The sequence below is a fragment of the Macrobrachium nipponense genome, chromosome 46 (genome assembly GCF_015104395.2).
Source record: "Macrobrachium nipponense isolate FS-2020 chromosome 46, ASM1510439v2, whole genome shotgun sequence".
Taxonomy (NCBI): domain Eukaryota; kingdom Metazoa; phylum Arthropoda; class Malacostraca; order Decapoda; family Palaemonidae; genus Macrobrachium; species Macrobrachium nipponense.
In genome coordinates, this window is record NC_061106.1 from 1,441,842 (window position 1) to 1,449,341 (window position 7,500).

At 37.2% G+C, this 7,500-nt stretch overlaps 1 long non-coding RNA gene across 1 annotated transcript in view; it reads left to right on the forward strand.

Moving 5' to 3' along the window:
- The window catches only part of LOC135214547 (uncharacterized), a 3,363-nt gene extending 744 nt beyond the window's left edge, over positions 1 to 2,619 (forward strand). Inside the window, exons 3-4 of the long non-coding RNA XR_010314392.1 lie at positions 1,028 to 1,218; positions 1,497 to 2,619. This is a non-coding gene — a long non-coding RNA (uncharacterized LOC135214547). The remainder of the gene's footprint in view (positions 1 to 1,027; positions 1,219 to 1,496) is intronic.
- The last annotated feature ends 4,881 nt before the right edge of the window (positions 2,620 to 7,500 follow it).

Below are 7,500 nucleotides of genomic sequence, written 5' to 3' on the forward strand. Positions count from 1 at the left end.
AAGGGCAAGCTCTGCGACCTGTGAGGCCATTCAGCGCTGGAAGGGAATTGAGAGTAGAAAGGCTTGAAAGATTAGCAGGAGGAAAACAGCTGATAGGAGAGGGTGAAAAGAAAGATGTGAGAAAGATAATATAAATGGAGGTACTGTAAAAGGAATGAAAGGGATTGCACCTAGGGGCCCAGGGTTGCTGCACTGACGGCACTGCCCCTACGGGCGCATTATGGTGAATGGACGGATTCCTCTGGCTATAGGATAGATGTAATACGAGAAATCCACTCTCAAAAATGCCCTTTGGTTTATCCAGGCTTTATATTGTTACTAACATGGTATCATCAGTGAGCTAAACAAAGCACAAGGCTTTCATAGCACAACCCTTGAGGTTCGTGCAACAACACAGCACTTCCATGAGTAATGGCGAAGAAGAAAAAAAAAAAAGAGGTGAAAATGAAAATATACAATTAAAGTCTATACAAATAACTCAGAATATCTTCGCATACATACAAAAAAAATTAACCAGAATCATGTTAGTCCTTACTCTAGCGACACTAACCACCTCCATCAAAAGACTTAATCTGGCAACAGTCCTCCTCCATCCCGGCTTCTGAATTTTTCACCCTTTGGACCACCAACCTATTTGCTTTCATTCGCTTTATGACTGAAAACTCCTCATATTGCTACATTTATTACCTTTCCAACTCTTTGGTATATACGTACATTATATAAATAATTCATAATTCATCTCAACCACTTATTCTATTTTCTTTCTTTTGCAGCCAACATTCAAACTTCACTGCCCTAAAGGAGAGTTGACTCAGCAACCTCTTCACACATAACCAACTTTTGTTTCCTTGGACATTCCTCTTCTCTTCCAAACCTTTTTACAAAGTTCTTGTTGCCTTCCTTGTACTACCCTTCTGGCGATTTACTCTGGCCTCATTCTACTGCCATCTGTTGCATTTATTCCTAACCACTTATATGAATCAATTGCATCATTTCTGGGACCATATTTTCTTCTGTATTATTCCAGCGGCTGTGAATACAACAGCGGTAGAGGCAGGGTTGGCCCACTGGGAGGAGCATACTTGTATTGACTTCCAGCTCATCAGTGGTGCTGCTCCAAGCCAATACTTGAACTTCATTAAAGGCACTGGGTGCTGGTCATATGTCGGAATGCAGTCAACAGCACAAGATTTATCTATTGGTGATGGATGCAATGCGGTAAGTCTTCAGTACCCAGTCAAAAGAAATGCAATCCAGTACCCTTAACTTGTACGATATACTATTACCGTGTGACAATCCTTCTTGTCATTAATGAACACATTGCAATTTTACTTCAAGTGGTCTGATTTTGAAGGAATATTCTCAGGCTTTCTTTTTCCCATTTTAATTGGTATTTCTTTGATCTCCGCCACCAATCCATTATTTGACGTGTTTCCTTCAACAATTGTTCCTACTCAGGCCCCTTATGCCACTGTTTTCTCTCATTTACTTTTCAGCTGGGGACTGTTGCTCATGAGGTGGGCCACGCCATGGGATGCTTCCACGAGCAGTCCCGTTCTGACAGGAACGACTATGTTTCTATCATTTTCGAAAACATACAAGCGGGCAAAGAAGGAAACTTCCAAAAAAATGTTGACAACAACTACTCAGTCAAATATGATTTCATGTCAGATTTGCATTATGGCTCAGATGTAGGTTGTCTCTTCATTTTATCTGAATCTGTCAATTCTAGTATAGTGTTAACTGCTCTCTTGACCTCTAGACGACTCCTAACATCTGTAGGAGATAATTAACCATTCATTTCTTTATGGGTGACAAAACAGTTTGAGCTGTGACCTTGCTGACTCAGCTTTGAGCTCATCCATGATACTGGAGAACAGATATTGCATTTCATTATCCAATGAAGAGAGCTTTGAGAGGGAACGGGCAAAGACATCTTCTTTTCGTCTGCAAGCAGCGCCTTTTACTATTTGCAAGTCGTCTCTGTATATCTGAGTGTTTTTGTCTGAAACCCTGTCCGCTTATGATATTGTCTGACAAACAAGTTGGTCAGCTAAGATGACACAAATTAAGAAGTTGTTGTTTTGTTTTTAGCAGAGATCACTGTCTTCGTTCTTGTAAACATAAAAATGAGTTCTCATAAGACATAATGCAACCTTGAGGCACTTGCAAATAATCTTCCCGTTGTGATACCACAGAAAATAGTTATAGCGTCATTCATATGTTTAGTAACGAGCAAAATTTTCTTTGTACAAATGTGGTTTAACCAGTCATGAATCTCTCATCATTTAGAACACAGGATGTCCTGTTTGCACTGAAATATTACGGTCATACATTTTATTTTCAAAGGAATTGGATTAACGTTACTTTGACTGACCAAGTTACTTAGAAATCTTCCAATGTATTTCTGCATCTAATCAAAGTTTCGCCTTTTTGCTGGAACAGTACTTCTCTGTGAATGGAAAAAATACAATAACAACAAAAAATCCGTTAGCACAAGAACTTATTGGCAAAAGGACTGGCCTGAGCCACTACGATAAACTACTGGCGAACACGATGTATCCATGCATTAGTGAGTGCTATTTGATTATTGGAGTGTGGATAGTAGAGAGGGTTACGATTAGAACTCTACACTCTGTACAATGTGTTTTACAGCCATGCTATAATTGAGACAGTGACTAGACAGCAATGAAGGAATGCAATAAATCTAATGCTGTTTTTCTGGTCCTCCTCTGTACGTCATGGGGAAATCAGCAAAAATGGATGCAAACTTGCAGCATAGCCACGAACCCTTGCCAAGAACGACGGCTAAGTCGGCTAAAAACTGTGCTTGTGTCTGTCGCAGCGGAACGAGTGGCGCTAACTGCGAGATTGTTAATGAAGGCTACTACGGTAAGTACTATGTAGCTGAAGATCCTTTGCAAACTAATACAGTATAAGATAGTTAGGTATTCTCTGCTTTGCTTTGCTAGAAAAGAAGGAGATTCAAAACTTATGGTTATAGTAACTTGATAGTGTACTAGTATGGTATGATGTTTTGGAATGAAATAACATGATATGTGGCTCGCTATAATGACAATGGCATACGACAGCGCTGTAAAAAGAACACTTTGCATATATCAAACAAGTTATGATTGGTGTTTAGATTATTTTTGACATATAGGTATTGCTGCAAGCAACATCAAATAAAAAAAATTATGTTTAGAGAATTCAAAGAAGTTAACTAGGAAAAAACTTCATGAGAAATGGCAATAATTGGAATAAGAATATTACACACCTCATTCTATCAGGATTTTAATGCCTTCAACTTAAGGAAAGGTTAACAAAAATCATAAATCGAAGGAAGTGTGTTATTCATTGTAATGATGCAAGTAGCTCTGAGAGGATAATTCCTGCCTGCTGAAACCACTTGATAATGGAAAATATTAAAATGTATCATTCTTCCTGTGAGTAGAATAAATCACACGAAGAGGAAGAAATGGGGATTTCTAGAACTGCTCTTGAGGTAAGGATGCACCCTACTACAGTCGGTCTCATTTCATCTGTCCAGTTACTTAACTAAATCGTCCCGAAAGTGCCTAAGCACTGAGGCATTATAATTATTTGTATGCTTCAGAAAAAAGTACTTAAATTTGCAGAGTATTCTGAAAAGAAAACCTCAATACCATTGCTGTCATAACGTGTTACTACTGAAGTTTCCCGCCTTCCATTCTCCTCCCCCAGGCCCTAGACAACCTCATGGACAACATGCCTCCTTGCATATTTCGAATATTAACTTACATGCAATAAATGATTAAAATACCTCTTATTCGCACTCGCATAGCCAGATGTCTTCTTATTTACCTGGAATAAGATAATAAAATAATTGTTTAAAGTCCATCGTTCATTTGCGTTGGACCTGGGTAGACTGTTTAGTTTGTTAGAATCTCATCATTCGTGCGCTCGTATTTATGCTATCGACATAAGCCGCCTTGTTTATGATCTAAATAAGACGGTGTGATGGTTGTTTGTGCATGTAGGCATTCAGTCGTATAACTGAAGATTAAGCCTACAATATCAGAAACGTTGATTCCAGCCAATCGAGAGCTCTCTGTACATACGCCTTATCCACTTGAAACTTACGTTGGTGAGTGAACAGACAAAAGTGACTACAGTTAACTAGAGCCCGACTCACACATAGGTGATCAACCCACGCAAGTTATAATGGCTGTATTACGACTGAATTACAACGTTATAACGCTCGAGTCTCCATGTTTCCTCACACAGTCGTCGAGCCTCGCGACGTCCGCCGAGTGTTGCTGACAACTAGCTGTTGCACCTCGTTTACGCGGTCGAGCCACGCGAACTGCCAAATGTTGCCATGTCATGCCAAATTACAAGAGAGTGTCGTCATGCTCGCTCGACTGACATAATGTAAATACGGCAGGCGTGAGTAGCAAATTCGACGTACGGGGTCCATTATAACGTGCTCGATGCACTTAGTACAGAGCGGGTACGCAGTAGCCACATTGTTACACACATATATATAAAAATAAATGTTCAAGGGAAGAATTTATCAGACAAAGCAGCCTGTATTTCTTGTTTTGATCGACATATATTTAGGATTCAAGATTTTTAGTATTTTTTGTATGATATAAGAACTTCTCATATACATGAATAAGACACAAAAAAAACTTAAATTAAATATATATAATAACAATATAAATATTTCTAATTTTTATTCCGGACTTTCACTTAATTTTTTCATAAGAAAATATATGTCTATGACATGTAATTATTACAATTTATTAGAATGTCCCGAAATATAACATGAAAAAGCAAGTTCTATCTTTAGTGAAAATTACATTTTAGATTTTCAGTGTTCTTGATATTCTCTGAGAATGTCTTATACAAATAAATATGACACGGAATACCACTTACTGACTGTGATGGGTAATAATATATATTATTTTATAATTTCAAGTTTTATTTTGATATTTACCAAATTTAGTTTTGTAATGTATGTACAGGAATGTTGTCATATCCAGTGCTAATTAAGGATCATGAAAGTTGTCAGCTATCAGACTCAAATATTCCTGGTCTTTCACAAATTCCTGGTCCTCCATGGTGCGCCTCAGTCAGCACCTGGAATGGGAATGAGTACCAAATTCTCACCACCCCCTTTATGTACATGTTCACGACACAGTTACGTACATCATAATGTCGTTGCGTACATCGGCATGTGTCTTACGTATGACGCACTTGCCTTCACGGCAATCGCCGTCCCCCCCCAAAAAAAAAAATAAAAATAAAAGTGGGCGTGGCCTAGATCATCGGCGACATATTTGTACGACTACATACGTCAGCAATCTCATCTAGACGTACTTAATGCTGTTGTAATTGTACATTGTGTGCGTCGAACTGGTGTCGTAATCGGCTGTTTTTTTTTTGGTTTTTTTTGCCCAAGGTTCGCGACTGACGCCAAACCAAGCCTTTACACCAGTCACGGTCTTGATTCGGGCTTACCACTAGCATAATCAGATTACAATATTCTGCATTATTTTCCGAAATATATCTGACAGATCTTATTTTGTTGTTACATTCCATATACTAATTATTCGTAGAAAATCTTTTTATAAAATGAAAATTAAAATAAATTATAACAAGTAATAAATAAAACTGCAAAAAATACCTTGTTTTATGTATTTTTGAAAGCATTTCATCCGAATCATTATAAAAATTTTCATTATGCTTAGATATGATGAACAGGCCTACTGACATTGTTATTAGAGCATCTTCTGAATAAAGAGCATCTTCTGTGAAAAGGATGTTATTCTACGCAAATAAAATGTAAGTGGGTGAATTCCGCCATATCTGATGTTTGTTATCTGTTTATAAAAAGAAAGTTATATGTATGTACATTGGCAAACAAGATATAATTATCAAAATTATTTCATAAGTTATAAATTTATTACTTAAACTAAATACAGTTCGCTTGACCGAAGGAAAGGTGGTGAAATACATTGCTGCAGAAGGTTCGAGTGGAAAGCCGAATGTTTGACTAGAGTATTTTTGATGCAAGAAAATATGAAGAGGTCATAGTTATCAAAAGAGGAAATAGGAAATAGCATTTTTTGCACATGAATGGTTTAAAGGGAGTCACATATAGGCCTAGATAGAATGGTGAATGGTAACGACATATTTGAACAGACTTTCAACAGAGTTACTGTGCCGTTGGGAGTTACTTTAATCTTAGGGTGTGAATAGCTTTGATGAACTGAAACTGCTAAAGTGTTTAATATAAGGAATGAACATAATTTACCGTTCTTTTTCTTTAATTATGTTTGAAAGGATCTTTTATGTTCATTAAACATATTGGTTTTGCTGGTTGGTTTTTTTAACTAAATGAATATTTTTTCTGTTACATATCAGTTCGACTTCTGACTCACTATCATTATTTTCTACCAACCACTGTTGATGTTAATTATATATGGAAATACTTTATTTTTGTTTTCCTGTTTTACAACACCAGCAAAAGTATGAAAATGTTCCTCTCAAGGGGCGAAAGACTTCGTCTTTAAGCATACTGGCTCAAAGTTAGGTCAAATGAACAATTTGAGGAGGTCAGTCAGCACTGTAATGATCTAATATATATTTGCATACCGACTGGGAACGAATGCATAATTCATTATGAAAAATCTAAAGCACACTTATGCTTATAAACAAAAATCATAATGCTTATTATTGGATACCCCGCTATTTACAGACCAGGCAAGGATCAATTAAGTCTAGCCCAACATTATGGTGAATATTAACCCAACAGGTTAATATTCACCATATTTCTACGTTTTGACTGCGATAAACACACTGTAATGAATTTGCTTTTTTTTGTAATGGTCTGCGTAAAATACACAGGTTTACAAATAAGACCCTCTTCTGGTGGTAAAAAAATGAATTCCAAAATTCTTAAGAAAAAAAGATATGGAAGAAAAATAACAATTTTAATTTCCTTTCAATAGACTGTTATTTAGCTCAACTGTCAGGGTACTAATTGCCCGCATAATATCCATTAGCAACTGACTTGGTTCGCTGGTTTTAGATGAGGCCAGACCTGTGCTTGCACAGGATTTTGATCCAGGGAAACCAGTAACCTAATTAATGACTGAGAAACTACCAGTCAGTCACCTTGGCACAGCACGCGCCTATACCGCCTGGTGAATAGTTAGTTACCAGATACCATTTGCTGAATACTGCCATCTGCCTTGTGCCTGAACCATTAAGATAACTGATGCAATATTTGGTAGCATAGTGGTACATGTGCTAATCTTGAGTTCTGTACTAGATGGTCGTCTTTAGATCTAGATATTTTTTTGTTGTCAGTACAAAACCTGATTGACAGTTTTTTATTTGCAGATAGTCTTATCTCAGGTTGTTCAGCGAATGTTACTGCGCCAGGAACAATAACATCTCCCAACTACCCTAGTAATTATCCAGCAGGTAAGCTTAAAAAAGTACCATACT